Source organism: Sinohyriopsis cumingii, chromosome 14 (genome assembly GCF_028554795.1).
Source record: "Sinohyriopsis cumingii isolate HCF-2022 chromosome 14, ASM2855479v2, whole genome shotgun sequence".
Lineage (NCBI taxonomy): Eukaryota > Metazoa > Mollusca > Bivalvia > Unionida > Unionidae > Sinohyriopsis > Sinohyriopsis cumingii.
In genome coordinates, this window is record NC_142974.1 from 61,570,451 (window position 1) to 61,586,614 (window position 16,164).

Consider the following 16,164-nt stretch of genomic DNA (forward strand, 5'->3'; position numbering starts at 1 on the left):
TGTCAATGTTTAATTAATTTGATGTGCAGGTTTCGCTTTTCTAAAAGATCAAATGTGCACACAATTAATCACACTCTGATTTAGCTTCTGTCGTGTGTGTTGTTTAGCAGGCATTAGTTTTCTGAATTAATAGAATACATATTTTGGAAATTTCTGCATGTTTCCATACATTTAGTCTTTGACAAATTCATAAATATTCACTCGTCCGTGCGTTGTTTTGGTATGATACCTTTCCAAATCGGATCATCAATTTGTCCTTGTATATGCCAGTCCATTCATATGTTTATAAATCTGTCTCACAGTACTTATATTTCTTTCATTTGTCTACACATTTGTCTCTTTACTTCAGCCATCCTTTCGGCAATTGGCTATCTGTCTATTCGCTCATTTTTGATCCGTTCGTTTGTCCTTTCATCTCTTCATCCATTCACGTTTGTCCATTTCTTTGCTTTTTGGTATCCATTTGCTATTGTGTGTTTGACCGCCACTCAAACCAATGTTCAGTTTTTCTCTTTTTAACGTTGGCCTTTATTCAGTCTTCAGATACTTCTATCCTTAAAAAGAAGATATATTGAAACTGATGCATCAAAACAGTTTACTTTCTTTTCATTGTTCTACCTCGTGTTTTGCACTTTAGATGAAGATTGGAATACTTTTATTCAAATGATGCAAATTGCAACATGAAGCTAGTATGAAAAGGAGAGGTGTAGTACTTCAACGTGTTCATACATGCTTTCCTTCAGCCATAAAAAGTACGTATATATACCAATGACATATCTGGAAACAACTGAGAATGTTTGCCATTTGTAAAATAATAACTCAAATACAATTTTTTATTGATGACTTGATTGTGTCACATCGTTCCGAACATCTCTGTTCGACATATCCTGGAAATAGTAATTAGTGATATTTACAATATAAGAAATGTAGCAATGACAAATATAGGAAATTAAATTTCGTTAAGAATGAAACCCATGCTAAGTCTGAAACTGTAGAGTGCCACCATTGACTGACTGAGAAAGTGTTAATATTTTATCCATAATGCTACAGTAAAGGAGAGTAACTGCTAAAGTGACAAGGGGTTTGCAAAATAATCTGTTTATCTCTCATACAAGCATACGCATATGTAAATGCAAGTACATATTAGTATGTAGTGCTAATTTCAGGTAATACAAACAACTTACATTGATACTTATTTTTAATTTTTTTTAGATTATTCATATAAATCAGTGTTTCTAAGAAGGTCAATATGCATTACTGATTTTTGCTTTTTTAGGAAAGTAATATCAATCACCTTAACTAAATTCGTAAAAGCAAATCTTAACATATTATGTTGCTAATAAAAATGTTTGGTATAAATTGATTTTTGTCATCAAGCAAACAATTCTCAGCAATATAACAGGCGACGTATATATCTTGCCCATATATATATATATATATATATATATATATATATATATATATATATATATATATATATATTGTGTGTGTGTGTGTGTGTGTGTGTGTGTGTGTGTCGTACGACACGAACAAAAAACGTTACTCATGTATCTGGAACGTTGATACAGGCCATTTAATATTTTGCGCTGCATGTGACGCTGTCATCATTGTGCATTCAAACAAAATAATGACTAATGCCCATGTTGAAAGTGGATGTTATATGGATACCCATGTAATATAAACATTTGGAGTGAATATCATTACGACTGGACAAGGGCAAATCTACGTCACAAGCGTACCTCGTCCTTTATTTGAGACAAAAATTATTTATCGACGACGTTACACATGCAGTGCATTTTCCCCACATAATTAGGGTTTAATAAGAATGTATTGGCATCAAGCAAAATTTCTTCTCTAGCAGAATATGTAAAAATATACGTAAATATGCGTGATGACATAGATCATTCGTTGTATTTCATTTTCCTTTGCAAGCTGCGATATATATATAACTGTAAAAATGGCATATTAAATGTTCAGATCTATATAACTTGGCAATGTGTATATGGCATATTCAATATAAAGGTGCAAACAATTTAGATAACGCATACGGTAAAATTGACTTCCAGCATTTCTACATGCATAATACATTTTTTCTCAGTTCTATACAAGTTCGGCAATATATTCGGTAATGCGGATTTACCGTATGTTTACACGTCCTTTTAAATTATGAAATTCATACAAGTTTGGCAATGTGTAAGGTAACAGAGACGTATCTCGGCGAATTCTTGTACTCTAAATACTTCTAATACGATGAATATTCAACACTTAATTTGCTACGTGACGTTCAGACTGTAAAACAGTCAAGAAAATATCTTGAAATCATCTTCCGAACACTGATATTTTCTTTTGTTAAAGAATGATGCATTTTACATAAAACTGCACGCAGTAGCCATATTTGTTTTCCGATAAGGCTATACAAATCATGCTGCTGACGTATGAGGTTGTTCTACTTTAGTATTATCGAAGTCAAAAATTTGGTTACTCTGAAGACGTCATGTCAATTTTTTTTCCTAGGCTTTTGCAGTATATAAAGCAACATTCCCAGATAGGCGTTGTATCTAACGTACACATAAATAATCAATCAAAATATGCAAAGCTGTATGTTTCATGGGAAATTGATATGTAGCCATTCTTTAATGACTAAGGAAATAAAGATTATGCGGAGCGCTATTTCTAGGCTTTGTCCGCCTCACTTTGCCTTTCCATTAATAACTGTATATGAAATATAGCGTGACAATGCCAATGAATTGTTTCAAATGTCATGGCACAGCGACTGATCTCATGAGGATATTATTATATCCAGTGACATGTACAGACTTAATGAATACACGCTTTACGCATATGTATGTATTTGGCTATATGATGCTTATGTTGACGATTTTTTACTTATGACTGCAGAGGATTGTCTGAAGAAGCGGGATGACGTCGTGGAGCAGGACTTTGCGTATGGATGGATTAGAAAGTATGTGAATGGTATTCATTTAAAAGTTCCCAAATATTAAAACACACTGATACCTCGTCAGCTATAGGATAAATATTAACAAAGTATATAGGTATTTGTCGTCTCCATCAACGCTATTGAATGTGAACGGGATTATACAAAGCTCACTTATCACTCCCTCAACAGTAATAAAAGAAAGTTGCTAAGAATATATACTAAGTTAAGAGAAAACAGAATGATACAAAACTCATATGTTTACAATTACTCAAGAAAAAAAAAATAGAAATGTTTATCAGCATAGCAGCTACTAAAATACCCATCCATATCCATATACAATTGTAGGCATTACTGCATGTACTAAAAAATACCCATGTATATCCATATACAATTGTAGGCATTGCTTCATGTACTACACTACCCATATATATCCATATAAAATTGTAGGCATTACTCCATGTGCTAAAATACCCATCTATATCAATATAAAATAGTAGGCATTACTCCATGTACTAAAATACCATTATATATCCATATAAAATTGTAGGCATTACTGCATCTACTAAAATACCCATATATATATATCCATATAAAATTGTAGGCATTACTCCATGTACTAAAATACCCATCCATATCCTTATCAAATAGTTGGCATTACTCCATCTACTAAAATACCCATCGATATCCATATAAAATTGTAGGCATTACTCCTTGTACTAAAATACACTTCTATATCCGTTTCAAATTGTAGACATTACTCCATGTACTAAAATACCCATTTATATCCATTTAAAGTTGTAGGCATTGCTCCATGTACTTAACTAACCATATATATCCATATAAACTTGTAGGCATTATTGCATGTACTAAAATACCCATCTATATCCATTTAAAGTTGTAGGCATTACTCCATGTACTTAACTAACATATATATCAATATAAAATTGTAGGCATTATTCCATTCACTAAAATTCCCATCTGTATCCATATAAAATTGTAGGCATTACTCCATGTACTAAAATACCCATCTATATCCATTTAAAGTTGTATGCCTTACTGCATGTACCTAACTAACCATATATATATATCCATATACAATTGTAGGCTTTCCTGCATGTGCTAAAATACCGATCTATATCCATATACAATTGTAGGCATTAATATATGTACTAAAATACCCATCTATATCCATATAAAATTGTAGGCATTACTCCATGTACTAAAATATCCATATATATCCATATAAAATTGTAGGAATTACTGCATCTACTAAAATACCCATATATATTCATATAAAATTGTAGTCATTACTCCATGTACTAAAATATCCAAATATATCCGTATAAAATTGTAGGCATTACTCCATGTACTAAAATACCCATTAATGTCCATATAAAATAGTTGGCATTACTCCATCTACTAAAATACCCATCGATAACCATATAAAATTCTAGGCATTACTCAATGTACTAAAATACCCATCTATATCCATTTAAAATTATAGACATTACTCCATGTACTAAAATACCCATATATATATATATATATATATATATATATATATATATATATATATATATATATATATATATATATATATATATATATATATATAGATAGATAGATAGATAGATAGATAGATAGATAGATAGACATATAAAATTGTAGGCATTACTCCATGTACTAAAATACCCATGTAAATCCATATAAAATTGTAGGAATTACTGCATCTAAAAACTGTAGGCATTACTCCATGTACTAAAATATCCATATATATCCATATAAAATTGTAGGCATTACTCCATGTACTAAAATGCACATATATATCCGTATAAAATAGTTGGCATTACTCCATCTACTAAAATAACCATCTATATCCATATAAAGTTGTAGGCATTACACCATGTACTAAAATACCATCTATATCCGTTTAAAATTATAGACATTACTCATGTACTAAAATGCCCATTTATATCCATTTAAAGTTGTAGGCAATACTCCATGTACTTAACTAACCATATATATCCATATAAACTTGTAGGCATTACTCCATGTACTAAAATACCCATCCATATCCATATAAAAGTGCAGGAATTACTTCATTTACTATAATACCCATATATATCCATATAAAATTGTAGGCATTACTCCATGTCCTAAAATACCCATCTATATCCGTATAAAATTGTAGGCATTACTCCATGTACTAAAATACCAATCGATATCCATTTAAAGTTGTAGGCATTACTCCATGTTATTAACAAACCAGATATATCCATATAAAATTGTAGGCATTACTCTAGGTACTAAAATTGTAGGCATTACTCTAGATACTAAAATACCCATATATATCCATATAAAACTGTTGGCATTACTCAATAAGGACACTCCTCCTAAATTCAACATGTTTCCTCGTAGAATACTCGTATTAAATATATGGATTTCCTTCATGTCTTCTCCAGAGAGATATGAGAATTCTGTGTACGATTATGATCTCCACTCCCATTGTCAGTGCTTCCCATTCCGTGGTTACTCATCCAACGTTTTGCCGCTTCTATACAGCCAGAAAAGAATGCATAACAAAATTAATAAATTATTAGCTAGCAACCGAGTGATATATTATGAACATATACATAAGCGCATCAATTAACGAATATTCAGTACTGACGTGGTTTATGACTAGAACATATATGCCATCCGTAATTGCACCCACGATTAAATGTGTTGTGGTATGGGCGACCTCAAAAGCAATTACACCTCTTTAGTAATTTAGAAAATAAACCAAACCAAAACAATGTAGAATTAATAGGACTCTGACACATACGTAATCGATAATGGGGTACTCACTGTAACTTAGAGTAAAAAAAAAAATAATACATATCTTTATGTAGAAATGCCAACCTGAATGAGATTGTTAGGATAATTCTCCCCTGTGATGTTACGCTCCGTCAATCTTTTGTGCACGTCTCGTCGTGGCGACTTGAATATTGAATGAGAAGCGTATGTTGCATATATATATATATATATATATATATATATATATATATATATATATATATATATATATATGTATGTGTGTGTCTGTGTGTGTCTGTGTGTGTGTCTGTGTATCTCTTATATCCTAATTATTTAATCCGAAATGCAACTTATTCCAAGTTAACATGTCTAACTGCTCCGTCATTTCTGTGAACTAGTCTAAAAGCGAATCATCAATAAAAGAAATTAGTATGGGTACCGTTTTGTAATAATGCATATTTATCTCTTAATAAAGCACAACTATCTTGTAAAAGCCCGGCATTATTTCATTTAAAGCTGGCTTCTTTTCACCTGGCGATAATGTGTTTAATATTATTCATTCACGTTTAGAACTTACTGAACCAGTTAGGCTGTTATAGATTATTAACATCACGTGACTTTTACCAGGAAAATATATCGAAAGTGTAACTTGATATTTGCACGTACACATTGTATGTTACAAACAATTCAACTATGGCTTCCAACTTATTTCAACAGCCAAAGAAAAATGAACGAGTGGTCGAAAATGAACAACCTCCTGAATTATTCAGGAAGTCTAAATTAACAGACATCACACTTTTGGTTGAAGGCAAGGAACTGCACTTCGTGAAATATCCACTTATGGAGGGATCCGAAGTGTTTACACAGATGATTGAGAATAGCAAAGACCAGTCGATACTTCAAATCGATGACGTGACTTACAGAGACATGATTATGTTCCTTGAATGTCTACATCCTAAGAAATATCAGTCAATTACAGGTAAATAGTGTTTTATTTTGTTCTAATTGTATACATAATTATATTTTAATCTTAAGTTAATTAACATTTAGTTTCATTTATTAGATTAGGCTAGATTTTATATAGGTTGCTAAAGTTTTATTTAGTCATTATATAATAATAACTTAATTAAAAATTAGTGTTGTTCGTTTCCAATCATTAGAGGATGCGAGTAAAACTTCATAAAAGGAGGTCTTACCTTATGTCTCAGTCAACATAAAGATTCGTCTTCTTTCTCTGTTATCATTCACAGCATTGTGAAGATTAGTGCTGATAATTAGCCGAGCTTTGTTTTGTAAAAAAATAGCCTTTTCACTCTCGTACCAGGTGGCATTTACCTTTCTGAGCATATCAACAAATGTTAGTAAGTGTAACCATAACTAACTTAAATGGTTACCAACATAAGTGAAGAATTTGAATGCACATTTCGCTTCAGGACCGTAATGCAATAATACATATAAATCAATACTGCATATGAATTTCAATAACAACGAAATAAATACGTATTGAGTAAGAAGCACTAGTCCTAATTTTGTGATGTCTACTCCACCCATTTTAAACGTATTCAGATTCCTACGCTAGGTTTATTTCGTATTAAGACTATGAAATTAGAGAAAGCACTCATTAGTGACTTCTGGAATTTGTTGAAGCATAGGCTAACACAAAATTCAGCAATATTACATTTAATTATACCTGTGCCTAAGACTGATTAAGGAAAACATTTATCTCCTCAATCTTAAAGGAGAATGTAGTTCGTCTCTTTGAAAAGTCACAGCGGAATCGTCGTTATATTACGTTATACTTAATTATGAAACTAGATGAAAAGGTCAGAAACTAAATGTATATTGCCACTACTACATACACGTCCTTTCACAACTGAAAAAATGAAATTTGTAAGTGTGTAGTTATAAGTGTATGTGATACATATAAACTAAAACTAAACTTGTAGATATGGTGATCTCCAAAGAAAATCTACAATTTAGTAGTAAGTCCTAAAGGTGGTTCTGCGGTAACTTGGCTTTTCAAAAACTACAACTAGATGAAATTGGGTCCAGAAGCTCATCTAAGTTCGCCTGCCTTAGCTGTAAACACATAAATGATAGCTGGATTCATTTTCATAAAGTAGTTTAAGAACTGTTTTGTACATGTACCGCACATATTGTAGTTGATGAGATGAAGGATAAGAGTTTGTTATAAACTATCATATATCAGGCATTGGGTGGATTCCCACTACGTTGTCAAATGAAGATACAATGAGTCGGATGATTGTGCACAATAACTCTAAAATATATGCCTTATTTGAGAAGCCAATTATATAGCATGAATTATTTCAAGTAAAAAGTTTTCTCGTTTCCCACGCATTTTGTTTTAAAACTGTTGTTTTGGGATATTTTTGTATATCACCCAACCTTCTTAACATAACGGACAGTGTTGCACAACGTAGCTGACAAATCCTTGTCCATTACACAGTAAGTTTTGACAAAATATATCATGTTAACCTTTGTCTTGTGTCATCTTTGGGAAACTGTCCAATCGTTTTCGTCACTGTTATATTTACATTTTGATTGCAGGGTACACCATTTGTCTATGAAAGTTAACATGCAGACGAAAATGAATAATAATGGCATGGTAATGAAATGCTCTTTTCTTTAAATCAACATATTCCTGAATCTAATAGAAAAAATATCTTATGAAGAGGAGGCCTTATGGATGTTCATTGCTCACTATCAGGGTGCATGGGCAAAATAAGTTGGCAGCATCGAGTTCAGAAATAAAATATAATAAACACAAGGCTCAAGCTGTGATAGGTGCATTATATATTATATGCAGCTTATGTAAGTGTCATGTTTAAAAGATCTCTCTCGTTCTCTTTATATATATATATATATATATATATATATATATATATATATATATATATATATATATATATATATTCTGTTTCAGACGCAAATATTGAACAAATTGCTCCAATTGCACAGAGATTTAAACATGAAGGGGTCCTTAAGAGGTGTGAAGATTACATTCTTCAGGAATTCCAAAATTGCAACCAACAGAAAGCAAGATCCACCAATTTTTTCTTCTGTCTTCGTATGGCTGAAAAATATGGATTTGGAAATGCGCTTCGTGTAGGATTGACATCCCAAGTAGTTAAAAAATCATATTTCAGCCCCAAGGAACGAACATATCAAGGTACAACTATTCCCGGGTATGAAAATGACGAAAATTTCCTACAATTATCATTTGAAACCAAATTTTATATTTTACGTACGCGGCTTAGGGTTGCAGAAGCGGGAATCGACCCAAATGATCCATTCCTAATATATTTACATCCTAGTCCATTTTAGGGAATGACCTCAAAGAGACATGGACGGTTTCTTGCTAGCGATAGATTTCACGATTTTATATGGAGTGTTCTGAGCAGAAGTTGCTGAATACACCGTTAAAGTTCATGGCTATTGAGAATGTGATAACGGAAACGCATGCTTTCTACCCGTAATAAAAACCTGATGATTTTCTCTTACATCTGACTCATTTATTCAGAATAGATTGAATGGTCAAAATCTATGAACATTTTAATAATATACGTACAAAGAAGTTTTCAATAACACATTTCTATATGTAAAGGGAAATATTGTTTTGTATCTACACAGGTAAAATACATTGCTGTGGATAATACAAGGACCTGTACCATGTTACAATTCTTCAATAAGAACAGACATTACTATGTATTGGTTGGTACCTTAGCATTGTGAGAGAAGTGAGTCTTTCATCCTTTTTTAAAAACATTGAAAACATTAATCCCGTCTTTAGCAGAAGCATCAAAGACTGGACTGAATTAACAGAAATAGAGATAACATTTGTAGATGGGGAAAAAAGAGGAGAGATAATACTTTTCGCACACTAGTACATTTGTTCAAAATATTAGAAAAGAGCCCGAATACGTATCACACTTCTTTGACAACGAAAGCAAATGACGCAAGCTAAGTTTCAGAACATTTATAATAACCGATCCGAATTCGTAACAACTTTGGTAACGTTAAAGTATTATTTTTTCAGACACCATATTCTGCTCAAAATGCAAGGTAAAATGACAGAAAAGATGACTTTTGAACCAAGTTATGGAAAAATTTGGTGAACAAGCAAGACATGCTGCTGCTTTAAATTATTTGTCATTTTTCGCATCTGACGCATATGAGTTATATGGAAACCATTGGTAGTTCGTTAGCATGCCTTTTTGGAAGTTTCATTATGATTATGTTGCAAGTTTGTAATATATCTGAACTTATCGTAATATCACATAACGTTTTTCTTGTAACTAGATATACTGATTATTTGCTGTTTTCACTTGCTTGTACAAGGACATGTTAATTGTTTGTTTTGAGTCCAAAGGTTTTCATTTTGTATATTTCTGCTTATTGTGAGTGGAGAGACCAATGTTTCAATTTGTCAATGAATTGTGTTATCCCTATTAGCAGTGATACGCACTGGCCCGACCGAGTACACCCTTCTATTATAGTATATATATATATATATATATATATATATATATATATATATATATATATATATATATATATATATATATATATATATATATATTGATACACCGGTTTTTACAGATAATGTATAAAATTACCCTTTGGTTTACTATTGTTTCTTTGTGATTATTACCGTTTTTATTTTAGGTTGTACTTGCTAAACGCACCAATACAAATAATGATGATTTGGCTTACGTTTTGTGCATCATTTTTAACATGACACCTTGAGCCAAATATGTTCATTTCATACAGCTAAACACGGATGACAACCGTGGAGTGGATGTGGTCTCTATGAGAATGGCGTGGTTCAACATATATGTCCTCTGCAATTATCAATTTGTTTCATAGTGAGAGAGAGAGAGCGAGAGAGAGAGAGAGAGAGAGAGAGAGAGAGAGGAGGGGGTAGGGGGAAGCAAGTGCCAATTAATCTACATTATAGCCAGCTGATTATTAACATGTTTTAGTTTTAATGCATATAACATAATATATATAATGTCAAATCAAATTATACATAACCTTAATATATTTAAATATCTTTCAAATTGAATTAATGCTATTATACATATTTTCCTTTCGAAAGGCTGATTGAATTTTTTCTTTCTGAATACGTTTACACTTTATGTTTGCAGTCATTGGTCCCTTGGTAGAGAGCATGTTGTCCAGCTAGATTTTGGAACGCTGATTGTGCTCCGGGTGCAGTGAATTGCCTGTGTTGAAAGCAGGTCTCACATCTTTGTTTCGCTTGTGATGGTGAGGAATGATGATTATGTTAAGCTTGGTTCTGACAAGTGTTTGGCTAGGTCGCTTATGGTTTTAGTGATGAAAACATTTCTGATGTCCATATGCTTAGTGATTAGATGACGTATTAAATGAGGTGAGAATGTCTAGACCTTTGTTGCATCAACGTTGTCTTGCACTCGCGCGCTTGTCTAAATATGGATCTGGTGATCACAAGACTACCTGCAGCACATTTGTTCACGCGGAGCTGACCATTTCTGTTCAATTTTGCCAACCTCATATTTCCCGACCACAACACTCCACTGTTCTTGGTCCATGCCAACTATGGCGATGACATCACCCAGCAAAGATAATCTTGTCCTTAGGTCTCGTTTGGGCATGTCTTGGTTGGGACGAAGGCACTTATGATTTTCAGGAAGCAATTGCCATTAAAAGGGTGGCGGAGTATTGTATTCCATTGTTGATGCAGGTTGGCAGGTCCTAGAGTTGGTTCAGTATGCTTGTCTAAATGGAAAGTCATACTCCATTGATCATGAACTCTTAATCTGCTTTTCCCTTCACAAAGAAGGCGTACCTATCTTCGTCAGCAATCCCTACCCAGCATGTCGGGTCTCAATGAGTGATAACATGTTGGTGTTGTATCGTGATAGTCTCTGGTGATACGGTCTGTTCGTCTTTGGGGTCCTGCTCCATGAGAGTATTGACATTCCATGTTCCCATGATAAGTCTATTTTCTTCTCCCCAGTTCGATGATCTGCCAGTCTCGGTATCCTGACCAGTCTATATTAGGCTGCTAATATTTAGGTCACTTTTGTTGACTCCTCCCGTACAGGGTGAACACTGCTGGTCAGTCACCCATGACGCTTCCGGACTCCTATGCTGCCCTGGGTACAGAAGTGAACGACTGTTTGTCTAATGGCTGCCTACTTGTAGGTCTGTGACTACAACTGTCAGTGGTTTCCTCCACCTATCTCTTCGCCACCGTCCCAACGCCGCAAGACATTAAAAGTACAAGTAGGTCAACTATGGGTTACACAAAAAAACCTGCGCGGGAGAGCTTTAAAGTGGCAAAGTCGTCGCACACGGCCGATCCCACTCTCTCGGCCGCGGCAGCAGGGCCCCAGTGGCCAAAGAAATAGTTTCAGATGCCGACTCCGTTGGCTACAGTAAATGGCCATATCGTATGATGTGCCTCATCAATACATACATACATACATACATACATACATACATACATACATACATACATACATACATACATACATTGTTGTTGTTGTTGTTTAACGCCTTTTTCAGCATAAGATAGGCTACACATGGCGGCCATTATAACATATGTACATTCACCTCTTTCAGATATACATATGTGTATATATTCATACACGTCAATCTATGTATGGATCCATTAATCCATTAATACATTATTCTATATATCTATCTATATATCTATCTATCTATCTATCTATCTATCTATCTATCTATCTATCTATCTATCTATCTATCTATCTACCTACCTACCTACCTACCTACCTACCTACCTACCTACCTACATACATACATACATTCTTTCATGCATTCACGAAGTCAAGAATTTTGATGACACTTCTATATAATTTTCAGATCTTGAAAATACACTCTAAAATCTGTCCTTGAATTTTAACTGTTTCTACATTTTCTCGTACTGCTTCAATGTACATCTGTGAGTTTGGAAGGAAAGACAACCAATGAAAAGCTCATTCTCAAAAATCAGACTTCAAGAAGATGTATGACCACCGTATAACTGATGGAGGGACCGCTCCGGTGGCCTAGTGGTACGAGCGTCAACCTCGGATGAGTGAGGTCGTGGGTTCGATCACCGGCCGAGTCATACCAAATACTGACATAAATGGTACTAGCAGCTGCCTCGCTTGACGCTCAGCATTAATATCTTAGTTTTAATATTGGTCGGCCTTGTGTGAGGATAATTTGACTGGATGGGACATCATGGTACATGTCTGCGATATGGCACCCTAGTGAGAGACACCACTATATTCTGCCACACTGCATACATCGTAGTGATATGACTGACAAATTGTTAAAGCTACGTTCAAAATCGAAATCACACACACACACACACACACACACACACACACACACACACACACACACACACACAAATAAATGCTGGAGGAAAACGTTGGGACAACCCCTGCAAGTACCACCGACGACACGAGAGGCTACTGGCAGCTTTCTTACCTGCCCACATTGTCCAAGTCCTATACTCGAACCAACACAGCGGTACGATGGCATTGATCTCAATAGCTCTCTTCCATTTGCTAGTATGTATATATATATATATATATATATATATATATATATATATATATATATATATATATATATATATATATATATATATATATATATATATATATATATAGCTGCGAAGGTGTTTTTTTTTCAAACTTGCATTTAAATTAAATACATACTGCCCAAACTGCGTTCTTCAATATGCACATGTATTTCCTCCAAATGTATCCATAAACAAATAAAAACAATAATATGACTAACTTGGCATCATACAAATCCGTTCATGAAAATCTCTCGCTAATTCATTCAGGGAAGGTATTAACGCTATTGTCACCATGGCCACTGTAGTGAACATAGTGAAAACTGGAAATAAGAAAAACGATTTAGCAATAAACCCATGCTGATATGACCATTCATTCAAAATAAGCAGTAATATCAAGTGCTTTAAGATGGCTAGGCGATTCCGAAGAAATGGAAACATAAGATCGCCCAAAGGTCAAACCGAAACAGTCGAACTTGGCCCACTTAAGCTGGTATCAATCTCGTAACTCTTGAATTATGAATATAATACTCTACCAAGTGAGCTGTCCTGCGAGTGGTACCTTTGCTTATTTAGGACCAATTACGTAGCATAGGATGTCCCCTGCTGAATACACTGTATAACTATTTTCACAAGGAAGGTGAAGTTATACGATTTTATCTAGACATCAGTTTCAACCATTTTGATTTAGGACAAACAAGATGTCATAAAAAATATCAAAATTTCATATTAATATAACTTTCCATTCAGTGGTAATAGCGATATAAATGGCACAATGACTGATGTGTGGCTATAATGGCATAACTTTCATTCAGACATATTAACAAGTGTTTTAGAGAAAAACTAATACAGCCATGAGAACTAACGATAGCATGATATCCAAAATGAATGCTGTACAGGCCACATTAGATGTCTGAACAGCATACTTTTCATTAAAACCGACTTGACCGTGGGTTGAAGTTTCATGAGTTGTTAAGGCGGTGTTGTGATCAATCTACGCTATCAGATGAACGGAGAACATAAAAAAGACCATTCAATATGCTCTTGTCATCTATAACCAATAAAGCTAAAACAAATAATGCTTTTCCTGGAACAGATGGTAAACTAAAAAGACAATTCAATAAAGAGTTTAAAAAATTTATGAATCCAGCAAATTGTAATGAAGAGTCAGGAAACCAGAACTCTCCGTTATCTAACTACTAAGTTATCAAATGGAAACTGAAACAGAGAGATGGTTGAATGGGTGAACAAACAAACAGCTAATGACTAGATATTAAGTCATTGGAACAACAAGAACCTTTGCAACATAAAATACTCTTGATACACTAGACTATTTACATACTAGACCCTGATTGCACTAAATTATATATACCATGGATATTCTCCGATGATGTAAACTCATCCTGTATACACTAAACTCAAACTACTCTGCATATACTAGACCCTTTATATACTGGATATTCTATATACTAGGCTTTATATATACTAGTACCTGTATATACCAGAGTCTATATATAATATGCCATGAATATTCCAGGCCTTGTATACACTATACCATATATACAATCAATCTACTTTATCCAGTATGTAATATATCCTGGATTACCATGCATATTATATATACCATGGATATTATATATATATTAGACCCTGTATATACTAGACCATGAATGCACTAGATTCTATATACCATGCAAATTCTTCATCCTATATACACTAAACCCAAAATATCATTTTTATACTAGACCCTGTATATACTGGATTTTATATATAATAGATTTTGTATCTACTATAGTCTAGATATACTATGACATAAACATTCCAGATCTTGTATATACTATATCATATATATCCTTAATATGCTTGACCTAGTATATAGTACATCCTGGATATATTCAATTCTCGACCATATATATACCAAACTCTGTACTTGTACTCAGCAGTGTTTCCATGACGAAAACCTCCCCGTAGTCAGGCATTGAGTAAACAGAGATTATAAACTGACTATGAAAACATCCCATAGTCAGAGTGAAGAATCCAGAAAATATACTCTGACTTTGAAATAGTCGTGTAACTAAAATCTAGAAAGTACACTGTGACGATGAGAACCATCCATAGTCACAAAATGATAATCCAGAGAGAATACTCTAACGATAAAATTGTTCTATAACCAGCTACTAAGAATCCAAAGAATATACTGTCACGATAAAAATGCCATTCATTGAGAATCCGGAGGGTCTGCTCCGACGATGAAAACGTTCCGTAATCAGCCATTGAGAATCCGTAGAGAATACTCGGATTAGAAACGCATTCCATAATCAGTTAATAAGAATCCAAAATAATATTCGATGATGTAAACATTACATTGACATGGACCAGAATCCAGGGCAGCTTGAACCTGTATATTAGAAGTCGAAAAAACGAATTAATGAAGGGTTGAAGACGCTTCCATGATCCTTACCCCCACCCTCACATACCACTTCATATACCACACATCTTCTATGAGACGAACTCGGCCACATTGGCTACTTTCAGTAATGAAAATATGATCATATGGGAACACCTCTTCGTTCTAAATTATGCTATTTTCAACGAGTTTAGAAAACTAATGATTTTTTGTAGAACTGACGCATAAATCGCCATTCATCCATTGTAAAGATGAGACACGCTTGTCACCATTCATAACCTGTGTAGAACAGACACTTGAGTCACCATTTATTATTTGTGTAGAATAGAAGCATGGTCGCCAATCCTTCGTTGTATAAGGCTGACGCATGAGTCGCCATTTGTTTTATTGTGTAAGACAGACGCATGTATTGTGTAGAAG

General features: G+C 33.8%; 1 long non-coding RNA gene across 2 annotated transcripts; it reads left to right on the forward strand.

Annotated features, from left to right (window-relative positions):
* The first annotated feature begins 1,621 nt into the window (after positions 1-1,621).
* On the forward strand, positions 1,622-10,380 carry LOC149783968 (uncharacterized). 2 transcript variants are annotated; one of them, XR_016413702.1, is made up of 3 exons: positions 1,622-2,962; positions 6,452-6,713; positions 8,679-10,380. It is a non-coding gene; the product is annotated as an uncharacterized LOC149783968 (long non-coding RNA). The 2 variants fall into 2 exon arrangements; XR_016413701.1 differs by lacking the exon at positions 1,622-2,962 and having other exon boundaries at positions 6,257-6,713.
* Positions 10,381-16,164: the final 5,784 nt, after the last annotated feature.